Consider the following 17,944-nt stretch of genomic DNA (forward strand, 5'->3'; position numbering starts at 1 on the left):
ATCAGTAAATTACATCAAACTGGATTCAAGCCCTCGAAGCTACTCTATACTATATCTCCACACCTTTGGAATTTTTGCAGTCTTCCAATGTACACAAAACACGTCGTCGAAATGCTGCCCCAACTGCATACCAAAAACTAAAAAAACAATTGCAACAAAAAAAGAAGATATCCCCTTCAAAACCACTTGCAGATACAAATGTATCTTAAATCAAAGCAAGTTATATACTTCCCTGATGGAATTCATGAAAATACACTTAAAACAATTCTAAATCCGGCTTAAGAACTATTACAAACAAAAATTACCAACAACAACAAACAATCTAAATCACGCAATTTCATATCTGCATTTGTTGCATCTATGTATCTATAAATGCCATTCAACTTTTATCTAACACTCGATTTTGTCTGGTTTATCTAAAATCTTATATTTTATAACTTACCGTCTTTTTTGCAGTAAAATGTTGGTTTTTTAGCAGAAGAAGTAAAAGATAATAATCCACAAGGTCGTTTTAATCCGTTTTTTTTTTTGAAAAGTGAGAGAAAGATACTTTCTTAAGGAATTTCTTGATAATATTTTTTCTTTTTCTTAATGATTTTCTTGTTTTTCAACGCAGAAATTCAATAAACTTGTTGTTGTTGTTGTTGTTGGAGTTGATGATTTTTTATGCACTTGCACTTCTTTGGTGTTAAATCCACTGTCACTGTTTTGGTATTTTATTTATTTTTCTTCGTCGTCTGTTTTATCCAATAAATCCGGTTGAAGAAGACAAAAAGGTCGTTGTCGTGTGTGAAGAGTTGTTAAAGATAGATAGATACAAATTCTGAATAATGCAAGGTTTCTCATAAAAAAGATACAAAACACACAAACCAACAAAAAAAAAAAAAAAAGGAGTGAAGACAGAACAGATATTACTTAATCACACAAAAGTTGCACAGGTGCAGACACAAAATTTTTTTCTTCTTCTTCTTTTTCTTCTTTGAGGAGAAAGAAAGAAAAAACTTCACTTCAAAAATATTAATCAATATTCAAGAGATACAATTTTGGTAATTTTTTTTTTTTTTTTTTTTTTTGAATATCCACACGTAAAATATATTTTTTTCTTTCTTCCTTATTCGTTCGTAAATTCGGTCAAATCGTAAAAGGAATTCATAAAGTCGCGAAATTTTGTATCAAAAAGATATCGCGATGTGCAACAAAATACAATTCACATTCCAAAAACAAAACATATCCAAAAAACCCCTCGAACGAATTGGTTTTTTTCTTTTTGAATGAATTTTGTCGGAGTAAACAAAAATTCAAAAATCCATCCTAACTCGACGTTGATTCAGCTAAAACTGAGCCACAGAATGTTGATAGCGATCGTGTATATCAAATGAGTGGATTCATGTGGATTGGTTGTGGATTGTAAACATACAGAATAGAAATTACTGTGTGCATGCTTGACCGATTGGCTTGGAGTGGTTTGTGATAAAGAAAGATACACAAAAGAAACATAAAAAAATAACACAACAACTTTTAACAACAACAACTGGTTAAGCAACATTCCTTAATGTTGTGTTGCATTGCATATATTTGTTGCAGCATTAAAAACAGGCGCCCAACGAAAGACCAAAGACCGGCATGGCATGCAATTTTAAGACACATTGAGTGGAGATACATTTTTTTTTTTTTTTTCATTTTGCTTTTAACAGAAATTCTTGTGGATTGAGTGAGTATTGTTTTGTGGATTGTATCTATGAGTTTTTTTTGTCGATTCAAGTGTCTGCAACATTTTTTGTTATGTGTATCTTTCGAGGGTCGTTTTATGATAGAAAGATACAACATATGGTTGGTTTTTTGTTTTTCTTGTTTTTTTTTTTGACACTTTATTGCAATTGAATGGAATTTTTGTAGTGGGTGGTGGAAGCGGTCATAAAAATTATAAAAATGAGCTGTTATTTTAGCTGCTGGTATTTTATTGTAATTGTAGTTTGTTTTGTTTTTTTTTTGTCGTCTTCTTATTTTTATAGACAGGAAGCAGAATGATTGCCCCTTTCTTGGAAAATTTTGTCAAAACATAAAATAAATGAGTTATTATCTTTATGGACGTAGGAGTTTTCATTTTATTGCATATGTTTCCTTGATTTTAAAATAAATCATTTTTTAGTGAAGCCCTTTGTTTAAAAATGATTTGCCATTTTCAAATGTTGTCAGATATTTAAACAACTAGATGTAGTATTGTGGTTTGTTTAGTCAAAAAATAATTAAATGGCGCCCAATTGAAAATTTTAAGTACCAACTTGAAAATATCAAAACCAAATTTATATTACTGTTTTACTATCTTCACAACAGTAATTGTTCAAATTATAAGAACTCTATTTAAAAAATAATATTAATAAGTGCTCAAGCAAGAATGTAAAAAAAAATGTTTATTAAGGTCTTATTTTTCAGCCAGAAAGAGATTTATTTCAATTTAATGCCAGCTTGTGGGTTATATGGCTCAAAATCATGGAGGTGGATAATTTGCTGTCCAGGTATTTTTTTAAATCAAAAGAACATTTATTTAAAAAAATTTTCTCATTTACCAATCGAAATAGTAGGCACGCATCAACGAATATATTTATTTCGGTGAGAAAAGTTTAAATTTGTTTTTTATTGCATCTAACATACCCAAAAACAGCGTTCCCGGACATGTCCGTAACTCAAAAACTGATATTCAAATGACTTAAAAACACATTAAAGTCAATAATTTTTAAGTATTCCTTTTCTAAATATTACATATACACAGTACTTTTTATAAATTGGTACATCTCTTATAAAAAAATTAAGTTATGTTATTTTTATACATTAATAAAAGTTGTCCCAAGAAAAATGACGCATAAAACCAACATTTCTTAATGTATCAATATTTTAATCATCTAACGTACAAATTTTGCTGCAAGCTGTTTTTAAAGTTGATTTTATATAGATTTATCATTCTACGCCTATTTTTATGAATAAATATATAAAATGTATGTAAGAAAATAGTTTTAGTTTCATTTTTAAGTAGCGTACATCAATTAACCGTCATTCCGGGAACGCTTGTTTTGGGGTAATAGTTAGATTGAAATTTTATTTTTTTTTTTTGTGATATTATGATCAAAAATTGAGGTCATTACAATAAAATCTCAAAAATATTTCGTTTTACTTTGTTACATAAAAAATAAAAATAAATTAAGGTCAAAACGTCATTTCCGGGAACGCTTTTAGAATTTGAATAAATAATGTAGTCTTACACTCATAATTTTGCATTTTTTTGGTATTTTTACTCAGTATCCTATCTTAGTATGGCTGTAATAAACAATTTTACCAAAAAAGTTACAAAAAAAAACAAAAGAAAAAATTACTTATGGCCTAAGTGTTTCGGATGTGCTTATCAGCATTTTTTTGTAGAAATCGGTCTCTGCCCCAAGAAATAAAGTTATATTTGATTTATTTAAGACCCACTATCTTTTAATACACTGAGGGAAAAGCCACCATAAAACAACGTGAAATCAATGAAAACCACATTGATTCGGAATGATTTTGCGTTGAAGATGAACATTTTAAAATCAACGTTGAAAAAAGGTTATTTTTTGATGGTTTCGTATCATAAAGTCACATAAATCAAAGTAGTTCAACTTTCAATCAACGACGTTTCAACTTCAATTTATTTTTTCCCTCAGTGTATAATCATTCACATTGATACTATTTCTAGACCTCTAAAGTGCTTTGGAAGAGATCACCACAATTTCGAGGAACGTTTTTCTAACACCTACATACTAATTTTTGGAGTTTTGCGGTAAATTGAAAAATATACATTTTTGTGCTCTACCCGTTCATGAGCCGACAAAAAATTACGGCTAAAGCGAACATTTGAGCATGAAATTTTTAACCATAAAACAAAGTTGATTTTTTAAAAATTCGGTCATCGAAATTTCTCACCTCCATGATTTTGACCCATATATCGAATTAGAAAAATCCTCTAAAAATTTAAAACGCAATTTTTGTTATTTAAAATAATTTCCATTTGGGCGCCATTCAGTAAAATGATTTGGATATTCTTATTGTACTTGCCCTATATCAACAATTTTTAACAAAATGCCTTAAACACACAATATACGAAAAACTACAATATTTTATTTTTTAAGGCGGCCCTCTATAATAAAAAGGTTACCTATTATCCTCGTAGACATCAGATAATTTAAAATTTTTTAAACTTTCATAGGTAATTCATGTTTAAGGCTTGTCATCTTTAAGGCGCCATTTATTGAAATGTGTTTTTCTTTGCTTAAATTAAGAGAGGGTGGTATTAATTTTATTTTATCATTTCATATAAACATACAAAAAAAAGGTTCAGATCTTTTAAAATGTATGAAAATACATATTTTCCAAGATCATTTTATCAGTCTTTATTTCATAATATTGAATTTAATATTTGTGAATCGAAGATAAGCTTTTTTGCTTCCTGTGATGAAATAGTTGTTAGCAAATAAATGATAGATAATTTGAAAAATTTAAATAAATCTATTTGTCAGCTGAAGTAAATATTGGTTAGAACAAAATTTATGATTACAAATTATACGATCGACAATTTGAAGACGTGACATTTATCTCGTTTTTTGATGAACTTAGTTTGAACGGACCACCTAAGATGAAGACTTACTCTTGTTGGTTGTTAGTCAATCTAGTGCGTTGGTGTTCATTTGTTCATACGCTTTACATTTCAGTTGTCCATTAATTTTATCAGTTTTGATCGACTTTGATGGAGCAGAAAAAATTCTCCATGGTAATTGAACGAGTTTTGAATGGATACTAGGTAGTGAAATGGCTCTGAATAGCTTGTTCTTTTTTAAACTTTTTAAAACAAATGAAAATCTAAACAATTCAAAAAAAAAATTTTAACAAAATTACTGAGTCTAGTATTCCACCCTGAGGTACTCCAGTTAATTTCCTTAATACAGCGTATTTTTCTGAAAATCTTTCAAATATGAAATTCTAGCAAGAATTGCTTGAAAGTTGTTGTTTTATTTTATTCGAGAACCCAAAAAAAAAATAATTTTTAATTTTTGTAAAACTTGTTTTGAGACTTTGGTCAAAAGATATCGACTTTGGAATGTAAGAAAAAAAATGGTTTGGTTGAAAAAATCTCAAGATCACCAAAAAACTTTTGGTTTACAGTTACGACTAAAGTTCAAAAAAAGATGTCTCAATTGATCAAGAGAAAAAAAAATAATTTTCTCCGTTGCCTCTGATCTTATTATTTCTTAAGTCAAGTCGGCATAATATTCTTCATGGTTTATAGACTAGGTAAGCTACATGCATTATAATTAGCGCTCACGGTCAGTGTGCAATAAAATTGATTTCAAAAAAGTTTCACGAAATATCTAAGCTATGAGTCAATAGGCGTGTTTTTTTGGCAAAGCTATCCGCAGTAGGATTTTCCAAATATCAACATTGACCAAAAATTCATATGCACGCACCAAGAGAAAGGAAAACATAAATGTATACACTTCATCAAATTTCTATCCGCAGCTTGGTTTAGCTTCTATTCCTATCGGCAGCTGCGTGTTGTTTTTGTAATGCATGTAAACACCAACTGCGGATACGGATAGCAATGCCAAAAAAACACAGCTAATGACTGAAAATTCTATACGAATTGGCAGCATATCATATTCGATCAAATTTGCGTGACCGAATATACTACATATTACCTACTTGATGGTAATGACACTGAATCTAATATTTTTTGCTTATTATGTTCATCCATACGTGAAGTTTGATATATCATCATCAGCTTAATATCCGTCTATTGCTATTATTTCACAGTCACTAATAAAACTGGCAATTTTGAAAATTCTTACTGGTAGTTAAGTGAGTAATCATTAAAATACACAATTAAGTTTGAAGAAATCATAACAAGGGACTTTTCAAGGCAAAGACAAATCAGTCTCTTTTAGAGGCTTCTCATTTTCCAGCATGGTCCTAAATTAAATATTTCGAACGACATATGACATCAAAATTTGTAAAGAAATAAATTTTGAAAAAAAAAAAAAATAAAAGGGTGAGGTCTTAAATAACTTGATATGCAACAAACATAAATCAAAAAATTGTGGGTTCATATATCCATCAACACCTAAACCTAATAATTACCATCTAAATACCTACAACTTGTTTATGTCTAAAAAGATACAAAAGAAAATGAAAAAAAAAAAACTTTTTTTCAACTCGTTCCATGCGATAATTAAACATCCAAACATATTCCAATCTTTTTTGATGATTTTGGGTTATGCTCTAAATACCATGAAAATTATATATTATATAAAAAAAATAAAAACAGAAAAATAAACAAACAAAAAAGAATTGCTTCCATATTTTTCAAACTTGAAAGATACCTTTTCGGAGCCTGAGGCGGCTCCATGCATTCAAGAAGATGCTTCAGATCACAAGAGCCATACCGATGATGCCAAAAAAAGAATTCTAGACACTCTCTTGAAGATGAATAAATTTTTGTTTTTTTTTTTTTTTGTTGGTATTCTATGTACGAATTTGTGTTGGTATGTGTTGTATAATGAAGGACGACAATAAAATTCGAAGAAAGGTATTCTTTTATACTTGTTTTTTGTGTTTTTTTTGTTCTTTGTGGGCTTTATAAGACTGGAACAATATTCAGTGTCATTTTAAGCCTTTTTTTTCGAAGGAAAGAAAGGGACATAATGTGCAATTAATCTTCTACTTTTTTTTGTTTTTGGCTGATGGTGAACCTTTGAGATGGCGAAATTTTAAACAAAATTAAAATGATGAATGGATTATGGCCTATAGCGGAAGGTCTTTTTGGTATTAAAAAAAAAAATTAAGTTAAATAATTTTTTGACAATAATTCAAACTGATTTATAGGCCTCTAGCGGGACCTCTTCTGTCCCTGACCTTTGTGGATTATAAATCGCTTTGTGCAATATTTTTTTCAAAATTTACTTTTTCATCTTCAAAAATGAATAATTATAAACTTGAAACAGGATAATGAAAATATAAATAAATCCAAAGTACTCCTGTGGGAGATGACATTGACTTTGTTTTTGAAATAAGACTAAAATTATGTCTTTAGAAAGATGCCAATTAAGAATATTGACAACAATAATTTTGATGCATATAAAATTGTCTTTGAGGAATACCTTCGTCGAAAATTCCATATCAAGAGCTGATTGTTGCAAAAGTATCAACACCAGTTATTAGATGCAGTAAATAATTGAAGCTCTTTCAATAATTATCTGCCGAAGGTTCACTTGGGGATAGCAGAAAAAAATATATTACACTATCTGAAAGGTACTGCTGTTCCAAGAAGAAAGAAGATGATAAGATTTTAACTGGGGTTTGCGATGCAGAATTGTCAAACGAGATAAATGTCACGTAAGTTAAAAATATTTAAAATTATTTTTTTTGTATTTTCGAAAAAAAAAAATCAAGGATAGCTTGCAGAAAAAATTGCTTTTTAAAAAATCCAATGAGTGAGATATCAAAAGAAAGGTCTCTTTAAGTTCTATTCATAACTGTAAACCAAAAGTTTCTTGGAGGTCTGGTTCCAGAAATATTTTCAACCAAAAAATTTGTTTTCTTTCTTCCCAAGTCGATATCTTTTGACCAAAGTCTCAAAACATGTTTTGGTTCACAGATATGAGTTCACAGTGAACAGGCCCATCCATTTAGTTAAAAAAATTATTTATTTATAATTTTTTTTTTTTTTTGGATTTTCGAAAAAAATCAAGGTTAACCCCTTGACCAAAAAAAGTAAATTTTTAAAAATGTCTTCCAAATCCATCGAGTGAGACATAAAAAGAAAGGTCTTTTTAGGCTCTATTAATGACTGCAAACCAAAAGTTTCTTCGAGGTTTAGTTGCTGAATTATTTGCAATCGAAATGCAATTTTTTTAAATTCGAAAAAACATTTTTTTTTTTACTCGGAAGCTTATATTTTCGGATCAAAAACTCGAAACAAGTTTTGGTTTACAGATATGAGTTCATAATGAACACGCCTATCTATTGATGTAAAAAAAATTAAAAGTGTGAGTGAGACATCAAAATAAAGTTCTCTTTAAGTTCCCTGATTCAATTATGCCTTACTTAAGAAATATCATTTAACTCCAAACTAAATCATTTTGGAAACCAGGTTTCTTTTTGAAGCTAGCCCATTGTTTATGTGAAGTCTTGTCTTTTTTTTTAAGGTAGGACATTGCCCCACTATACTAGATTGTCAAACATCTTAAAAGTTCAACATTCACCTCCCTTCGATGTCGAGTCACAGAGACATTCGAGAAAACTGTAAGGCGAACGAACTTGTCAAAAAACGAAACACTCCTCCTCTACGACCAGAAATAGGACGTTTCAAAAAAACGTCCAGTTGATTTACTCAGAAGGGTTTGAAGGTCTAAAAAAACGTTTTTTGTCCCTTAATCCAGATTTTGGAGGTATTTTGAAAAACAAAGTATGCAGTTTTAATAAATTCAAAATGATCTACAAAACCTATTAAAGGTCACGAGAAAAATATTTTTAAATTTAATTTTTTTATTAAACAGTCTTGAAATTTAAAAATCTTTTTTCTAAAAACAAAACAAAGAATTCAAAAAAACTAAGTTTAATCAAAAATTTGGCAGAAAGTTGTCAAGTTATTTTGTTTTTTCTCTCTAATAACATAAACATTATTTTTTCATATATCTTTCGTTCTGATTTTTGATGAATTATCTCTCAAACATCGAATTTTACGAGTTTGACCTTTAAACGTCCATATCTCGAGTTGTAAATTTCTTACATTTTTTATATTAACAATATCTATCGATTCCAGCATCAATTATTTTTCTACCACTTTTTGTTAAGGAAATAACTTTGTGACCTTTTTTCTAAGTTAACCTCAGTTTACCCTATAGTCCAGTAAGAATATACGAAAAATTGTCAAAGAAACGACGAACATTTGTAACAGGCTGATTTTTGGAATAAAGGTTACAAAATTGTAGCTGAGGTTATTTTGCAAAAAAATTGTCATATAAAGTTTTTTTTTGTATCACTTTTCAAACTATCCCATGTATAATTTCATTAAAATAACAAAAAATATAAAAAATATCAAGGATACAAGAAAATTTTGTATGAAAGTTTTTTTTGTAAAATAACCTCAGCTACAATTTTGTAGAACATAATTTTTGTCAAAAACCTATCGTTTTTAAAATAAAAATTTTGTGACCTTTGACCCCTTGTAATGGGACTAGCGGACGGAGGAAACTTCATGGACTTTTCACAGATTGTAAGCCACCCTAACACCAAGTTGTTTATCAAAAATCAGCCTGTTACAAATTTTTTCCTTGGAAAAATCCTATTCTATAATACTACTTAAATTTCAAATTTCTAAAAATCCTGAATATTTAAATTTAATTTTGAAATTGAATTTTCTTTAATATAATATTTTTTGACGTGATAACGTCTTATAAATCGATAAACCATGGCAGCCACCACAAAAAAGTGACGCCATTTTCTAGCGTTACACTCTCGCACTTTCGCAGTGCGGCAAAAAATTTCAATTCAAAATTAAAAATAAACTATTAGAGATACAAAAATCTCCTATAGCTTATTTGAAAGATAATAACCTAAAGCTTAATCCAAATGAAGGATTTTTAAAAATTCCGTCATTTAATAGGGTAAACAGGGGTAAAACGGAAAGATGAAATTTGGGCTAAAATCTAAACGCGTGGTCGTAGAGAGTTGATTCTTTTTAATATAGATAGAGGAGACTGATTTAAGGATAATTGCATTTAAGAAAAAAATTCTAAAAAATTCTGGAACTCCGCTATAACGTTTTGTTTGAACGTTGATCAGGTGTTGTGGGTATGACAAAATGTTGATTATGGTTTCTGCGTTTCGAAATATGAATTTTTGTAAAATACCTTACTTGGAGCGTTCAAAAAATCTCAAGTTATATGGGACATGTAGGGCTGATAAATGCGCAAACATGTGCAAAAAATTGGAATCGTTAAAAGAGTTTTGACTGAATACGGAGAAAAATAATTGTTTAAAAAACAGGTTTTTTGGCCGTTTTTAACCGATTTTCATCGTTTTTTATTTTTACCTTTATATATAGAGGAATATTATATTTAGAGTAATGATAGACCATGACTACGACTATATGTGTGCCAAATTTCAATCATTTTCGTAAACACAATTTTGAGATAACGGTAAAATAAAATTTTAGAATTTACCTTTCAATTGGTTTATCACACATAACGCTAGACTAACTACAAGCCACACAATGTTAAATCAAGAAACTTGCGAAAAACATCATACCACCAGTGGAGATCTGTTGCGCCATGAACAGCCACCAGTGTGGGAATTACCGTAATCTCAGTCTGGAAATTCCACATGGTTGACTTTAAAAAATTCTAACTTCTCTTGTAGGCATCTTTAAAATGAGATTGATATGTCATATGAAAGGTGAAATAATAAGCTTTCACATAGTATTTATTTTTTATAGGTTGTCAAACAAAAAAATTGATTCCATAGCCTGAGAACATAAAAATAAATGTTTGTTTTTTTTTAATGAAATTTGATCGAGTTCAAAAAATTCTAGCTCTTTTTGTAGATGTTTCATAGACTTGATCTATATATATATTTTTAGCTAAGACAATAAGCTTTCAGATGGTGTAAAATTGTTTATAGATTGTTAAAAAAGATAAATTTACATGTTTTCTTTGCTTTTTTTTGATGAAAATGATTGTTTTAAATAAATTATCTTAATACTTTTTGCTCATTGTAAAAATTTAAAAATGGTTTTATTATTTAGAAGAAATATTTGGCTTTTTAATGGTATAATTTTTTTTGTGAGCTTTTAAAATAAAAAAAAAAATAAATATAATGACAAAAGAAAAAAGGTATTTTTTTTAGCTTTTTCTTGTAAATTATGATTGTTTGAAATAAATAAACTCTTCAAATGGCTCATTTTAAAAGCACACAACCTATGACCTATCATATAAACAGGGTGGTATTGTCAAAAAAAACTTTTAAAAAATGAACTTTAAAGTGTGGCAACCCTATGTCTTGACAGGATGTCGTCAGGCAACCCACTTCATACTTTGCCCTTCAGAAAATATAACTCTCAACTGGTATAACCATATGAGAGTAAATCTTAGAGTAAAAGAAATTTTCCGAATTCTCTGGAAGTTTAGTCATTTTTAATGGAAAGTCATTTTTGTGTCTAATAAAATGTACCAATAAAAAATCATTGACACTACTTTACAAATTATGGTCAATCGAATTCACCTCAACACTTCACTATCTCCATTTTAATCACTTGTGGTCATTATCATCATTATTAACAACAATAACAATAACATCTTCATCAAAATCATAATTCATAAACAATGCGAATGGCAGGAATCGGGGCACTATACTCTACCATTTCAATTGCCAATTTGGCATTTATGAATAATATGTTAAATGAAAATTGTGGCCAACAACTGACGGTCAATCATTATCTCTCTCGTATTGTTTCAAACAAAACAACTTTCCTTCCATCCACAAATAAAAATAAAAATGCAGCATTACAAAAACTGGAATTACTTACCATATGAACATGAGCAACAGTCATTTATGCAAATTAAGTCCAGCATTAGATATTTTTATTTATATTTTTTTTTTCATAGGACTCATGTATAACATGCTTGGAAGATGGACTAATTTATGTCCGATTTGTGGTCATATTAGAGATGATTGTCGGGCTATTATCTTAGCATTTTACGATGTTTATTTTAAATTACTGCAATTGCAGTATATTTATTGCAAAAGTTGCTTGAAATTAGGAACAAGGTCGTTTGTATTTAGATGTTTTTGTGTAATTTTGTGACAGAAATTGTAATGATGGTATGCGGCTTTTTGACAATTACGATCTTTACGATCTAAGAAAAATTTCGTTTTTACGATCTGAGAAGATTTCAAGACTCTTCCAAAATTTCTATTAAAAGATACTTTTTTTTTATTAGATTTCACAAGACCCTTTAAGACTTTATCTAATCAGCTTCAAAACAAACAACAACGGTTGCATTGTGACACAAGTCCAAATAAAGCCTCTTAATCAGCAATAAAGCTTATTAGAATTTACATAATCCATCAAAAAGTGACCGAAATGAACTTTAAGTTTCTTTTTCGAAAATAGAAATCGGACTATGACCACCTTCATCGTATGAAGCTAGACAAAAATACCCTATTGCTGCAATAAGGTATTGATAAATTGCTCTACATTTGCCATAAGAGTAAATTTAGATAAAAAAAAAAAAAAAATGATTAATTGGAAACCAATGCAACCACGTAGGTGAGTCCGAGTCGTTCACTTATGCGGACTCAATTTATGATGAAAAAACGTCAACAAAACGTCCGTCATTTGTCAGCGAAATATTGTTTTGTTGCAATCTGGATAAAATGATGTTGATATATTTTTATTTTTGCTTTCTTGGAATTGAAATCATTTCAGCACATGCCAACGTGTATGTTGTTGGCGTCTGTCTCAATCTGAATTTGATGCCATAAACCTACACAAGAAATGAGAATCAATTGTTGAAAGATGAATCCAGGTTTTGTAGTGTTCCCTTTATTGATAGTCAACCGTCAACTATTATAGCTTGTCTGTCGTCGTCTTGCATGCCGACAATGTTTGTTTCATGCCACAGAGTTCAACGAGGGATCAAGTGTTTTGAAATTGAAAATTTTTGTTCCAAATCGAATTGATTGGAGTTCCTACCTAAACAGTTGAGTTGATAGATAAAATGCATATTTTTGTCGAAATTGTTTTTTTCTTATTGCTTTTTTTTGGTTTTGTTTATGTAAAAATGTCGACTTGAAATTTCTAGACATGGTTGATCTTTTTTTAGATAGGGTAACTTCGGGCATTATGGCGCACCGGGCATTATGGCGCACCTCTCAACTAGCATACTTCCAATACTCGCATTTAAATAAAACCAATGCAGAAACTTTGGACTTCGTCGAACACTAGCCTTGTGACGATCGCAGGTCAGTGCTATTATTTTTGTGCCAAACAAAAAAGAAAACAAAAAAAATATACCGGTTCTGGGTTCCAATATAATATCGCTTTGTTTTTGTTTGTGTGCATCTTGGTAAGTATACAGTGCACGTGTTTGTTGTAAAGAGTGAAACGCAGAGTACAGTTTTGGTTTGGTTATATCACTTGTTATATTTTAACTGAAGTAAGAATTTTGTTTAGTTTTTGGAGTTTTGTGAATATGTGTATATTTTGCAATATGGCGCAGATGCAATAAGGGCATTATGGCGCTATATTATACCCGACTGCGCCATAATGCCCTTATGTAAAACTAATTTCAAAAGTAACTCTGCATTTTTTTAAATTTGAAAATAACCTCAATTTAACGTTAATTTTATGAAACTTATTTACAATTATATTTCAGAAATGCTGAATATACGTAAAAAAAGTAAAGGGTTCCGAAGTAAATGGGGTTCGCCATATTGCCCGTACATAGGGCAATATGGTTTTTTTTGGACTATTTTTAATTTAATTTATTTTTTGTTAAAAAGCTTGAATTTGTATTCTTAAATAATTTATTTATGTTACGTTTTTATGAAACTTAATTAAAAAAAATGATTGAAGTAAAAATTGTTGTCCGTAGTAAAGTTATTTGAGTTTGTGCTTAGGTATGCCATAATGCCCTAATTTACCCTATACTTTCATCCATGATGTATTTATTTTTTTTTTTTTTGTTTAGATACTTCTTGTAGATTTGGGTCTTAAGAGGGAGCTCCTGTATGCTTTGATTTTTTATAGTTTAAAGATATTTTTTCGAAGAAGGGAGTTTAAAATATGATACGTTTTGTTTTATTTCGTGGCACTTGACATTGGATTTGGTTTTTTGTTTTTTGTTTTTTTTTTTGTTCTAATTTTATTAATCTTTCTATTTCTAGGTGTTTTTAAAAAACTCAAAATTTAATATAAAATACGTCGGGTCCTTCTGCACTTCAGTCTATTTATATTTATAGCTTTGAATAGAGCTAGAATAGGTAAAATAATGCCTACCCACAAAAAATAACTTTCTCTATAAAGCAAACTTTCCCTATTAGCCAAGTAATTTTAGGTTTTATCTGCGGAAAAATTGCTAAATTTTGGTATACACCTTCGTTACGGCGTTGTAAGAAAGATGTGCAAAATCGACATTGATATCGTACCTGCCATAGAACCGTTTTTTTTTTTTTCAAATCCGATTATCTCCGAAATCGATTATTCGATTTCAACGAAACTTTTTGTGATTAAGCATTTATACAATTTAAACCAAAAAACAAATTTTCAAAAAAATAATTTTTGGATTTAAAAAAAAAACGGGACATTGAATTTTTTTGAAATTTTGTTTTTAGATGTTGATTAGTGATTTCTACAAAATGGCATAACAATTTTATTTTAAAACATTTTTTCCAAAAAATTATTTATAAAAAATTAGTTTTTTTTAAAAACGGCTCTAACGATTTTGAAAATTTTTTTTCTAAAAATGCATCTTAACATGTCAATCAAAACTGCATACTTGTTTTGGAGGGCAATTTGATTTCAGATTTTATTTTTTTTTTTTTTTTTAAACGAATTAAATTTTTTTTTTTTTTCAAATTTCTATATATAAAGTCATAAAAATTTAAGCAACTTTAACTCTAAGAGCAAGTTCGTGCGACCCAGTCATGCATTTTATTTAATTTAAGCTCAACATTATTGTATTGAGTTTTATAATAAAAATAATAAAGTACTGTCTGCTAATTTTATACCCTTTTCCCTTGATTTTTTTTTCCAATGTTTACAATTTTTTTTTTTTTATTTACCACAATTTACGTGTAGAATTATGAAGATTTGAATTTGATGTTGAATATATGCATAACATAAGGTTTGATGAATTGTATGCCATAAAAAAAGATTCATTGCTAATTCAATTTTAAATTGTTTTGAATTTATATTAGAACTCATATACCTAATAAAATATTAATTTAATAAAAGAAAAAAACAAGAAGAAAATTTCATTTATGTAGTATGTACCACCCAATTTCTATATAAATCTAACCTTGACCATTAATAAATTAATTTAAATAAATATAGGGGAAGTGGGGGTAAGACCGCCCACTTAGTGTTTGACTGTCTTAAAAACCAATAAAAAACATCTTTTAAATAGAATAAAGTTTTTATATTCATTAAGTTTAATGTTTTTTGCAGAAACTCTCATTATTATAAAAAAAAAAAATAAAAAAAATACTGAACAAAAGATAATACGTTTTGAAAAAACATCAAACAAAAAACCGTCTTGCCCCCACTTCCCCTACCATTAAAAAAGGTTTGGTTTTATTTACGAAAAAAACCATGACCCAAAAGTTTAAAATAAAGGCTTTAAATGGAAATGTTAACATAAATTTTATTTGCATACCTACATTACAAATAAAATAAATGTTTGTATTCCTCAAATAAACAAAAACTTACCTTAATACTTCAAAAAGAAAATAAAATAAAATAAATCTCTCTTTTTTTGTACCTAATACCTAAAATAAATTGCTTTCATAATTCAGTTTTATTTTCAATGGAAAAAAGGGTTCTACTTTTGCACTCAGAGTTGTCAGAATTCAGAACTTAAACATGTAAAGACGTACAAGGAAACATCGTTTAAGAGTTGCAAACGTAGCTGATGAGAATTTGACGAAAACACCAAACATTTTTTTTTTTTTCTTAAATTCCGAAGCCGATATCTTTTGATTTGACCAAAGTCTCGGAAATAGTTTTGGATTTTGGTTCAAAGATATGAGTTCACAATGAGCAGGCCTATCCATTTATTAAAAAAAATACAAATTTTTACTAGCGATATAGGAATCGTTTATTTCAGAAACGACATAAGTCCATGAGCATAAACTTTTCAGGAGCAACAAAAAACTGTTTTTTACTTAAAATTCCACAACACTTCAAATTTAGAGTATGCCGAGTTATAATCTAGCCTAAGATGCATTTAGAAACCTTTAAAATATAAACTTTTTTTTAGGTCTTTGCGGGTTTTTAAGCCTTTAAAGTCGGTGGACTTATGTCGTTTCTGAAATAAACGAAATTTTTGTGGTAAAACTTTTGTTTTTATTAAGCTATAGTTTTTGAACCCTACTTCCGATTTTAATAAATTAAATAGCAGTAGATTAAGTATAGATGTATAACTTAAAGGCTTGCGTGTCATGATGTTTGCCAAAATAATTTAAAACTGGTAAAATGTCATATTATTCAAGAGTTAAAAATGCTGCCACCACCAGAAATCTGGCTATAACTTTTGAATCCTGAGTACAATTTTAATGAATTTAATAGATATAGATAGAGTAATTCTTTACCTTTTTATAGATATATAATAAAAGGGGGTGCGTGTCAAGATTGCTGCCAAAATAATTTAAAACTGGTAAAAAGTCATGTATTTAACAGTCAAAAATGTTGTCACCGGGTGAAAATTTTCCATATATTTTGAACCCTTTTCTTTCAGTTTTCGTATTTTGGGGGGTCTGACATACTTAATTTTTTTTTCAGAAGATGAATAACTATACATAAATGAGAAATTTCAAAAAAAAATTTTTTTGGAAAAAGTGGACTTATGCTGTTTCTGAAATAAACGATTCATAGGTACTATAGGGCAAGTTTAGGATTAGTAAAAAAAATCGAACTCGAGATAATAATTTTACATGACATTACGATGATGGAGAATGCCAAAAAAGTGGGTCCGGCAATTTTGTCTGTCTGTCTGTCCGTCTGTAAGAACCTGTGAGTGATTTCCTTCAAACTTGGTAGTTAGCAATTTTTGGTGATTCCCTAGAGGAGAAATTGAAATTTTTTTTATGACCAAAACTAACGGTACCTGCCATATAACGGAAATAGAAAAGTTAACTTTTTTCAAAAACGGCTCTAACGATTTTGATTAAAATTTTTGTGTAGGTATAGTATTACACATAAGACCTAACTTTTGAAATAAAAAAAAAATATTTTTTGTACCGTTATTAACGGTACCAGTCATAGAACGGTTTTTCAACGAAAATTTTTATACAAAAACGTTCAAGTAAAAGTAATATTAAAATTTAGAAAATTTTCAAAAATAACATTTTTGGATTTTAAAAAAATATTTCAAATTTTTTTTTGAAAAATCGATTCTTTGAAAACGGGTTTATGAAAAATTTTTAAATTTCGTTGTAAATTAATTATCTCTTCAAAATGACATTCCACAATTTTTTTTTAAATATTAGAAAATTATAAAAAATTATTTTTTTAAAAAACGGCTCTAACGATTTCGAAATTTTTTTTCTAAATATTCCTTGTTATACAAGAAATAAAATGGCATACTTGATTTTTTTGTAAAAGATCATTTAAAACGGTGTTTATTTAATTATAAAAACAGATTTTATTTTTTTTTTAATTTTCCCTAATTTTCTTGAATAAAAAGCTGTAACATTGAAGTAAGTTTAAGCATAAGAGAAAGTACGTGCGACCCCAGTCGTGCATTTTATTTTGTTATATTTTGGAAAAAATGAAGATTAACCCCTTGTCGAAAAAAGTATGTACATTTTAAAAAATTTTCTATAAAACCATCGAATGAGACATCAATAGAAAGGTGTCTTTAATCTCAATTCATAACTGCAAAACCAACAGTTTCTTGGAGATCTGGTTTCTGAGATATTTTTTCTTTTTTTTTTTTCTTACCTTTTTCTTTTCGAGTTTTTCTAAGTTAAAAGCCTTCGTGTTGTGATTTTATTTTCTATTACCAGTTTTCATGACTTATTTTGACACAGGTGAAATTAAATTTGAAAAAAATCAAATTTATTTTAATAAAAACCATGATTATCTTCATCAAAATCAATAAAAAATATATATTTCTAAAATCATCTTAAAATATCAACAAATTCACTG

The 17,944-nt window shown here is 28.7% G+C and overlaps 1 protein-coding gene across 1 annotated transcript in view; it reads right to left on the reverse strand.

Annotated features, from left to right (window-relative positions):
• The window catches only part of LOC129916601 (uncharacterized protein DDB_G0271670), a 54,641-nt gene extending 53,296 nt beyond the window's left edge, over positions 1–1,345 (reverse strand). The window contains exon 1 of the mRNA XM_055996633.1: positions 443–1,345. The gene's annotated coding sequence lies outside the window, so the exon portion shown is untranslated. The remainder of the gene's footprint in view (positions 1–442) is intronic.
• Positions 1,346–17,944: the final 16,599 nt, after the last annotated feature.

Source organism: Episyrphus balteatus, chromosome 3 (assembly GCF_945859705.1).
Source record: "Episyrphus balteatus chromosome 3, idEpiBalt1.1, whole genome shotgun sequence".
NCBI lineage: Eukaryota > Metazoa > Arthropoda > Insecta > Diptera > Syrphidae > Episyrphus > Episyrphus balteatus.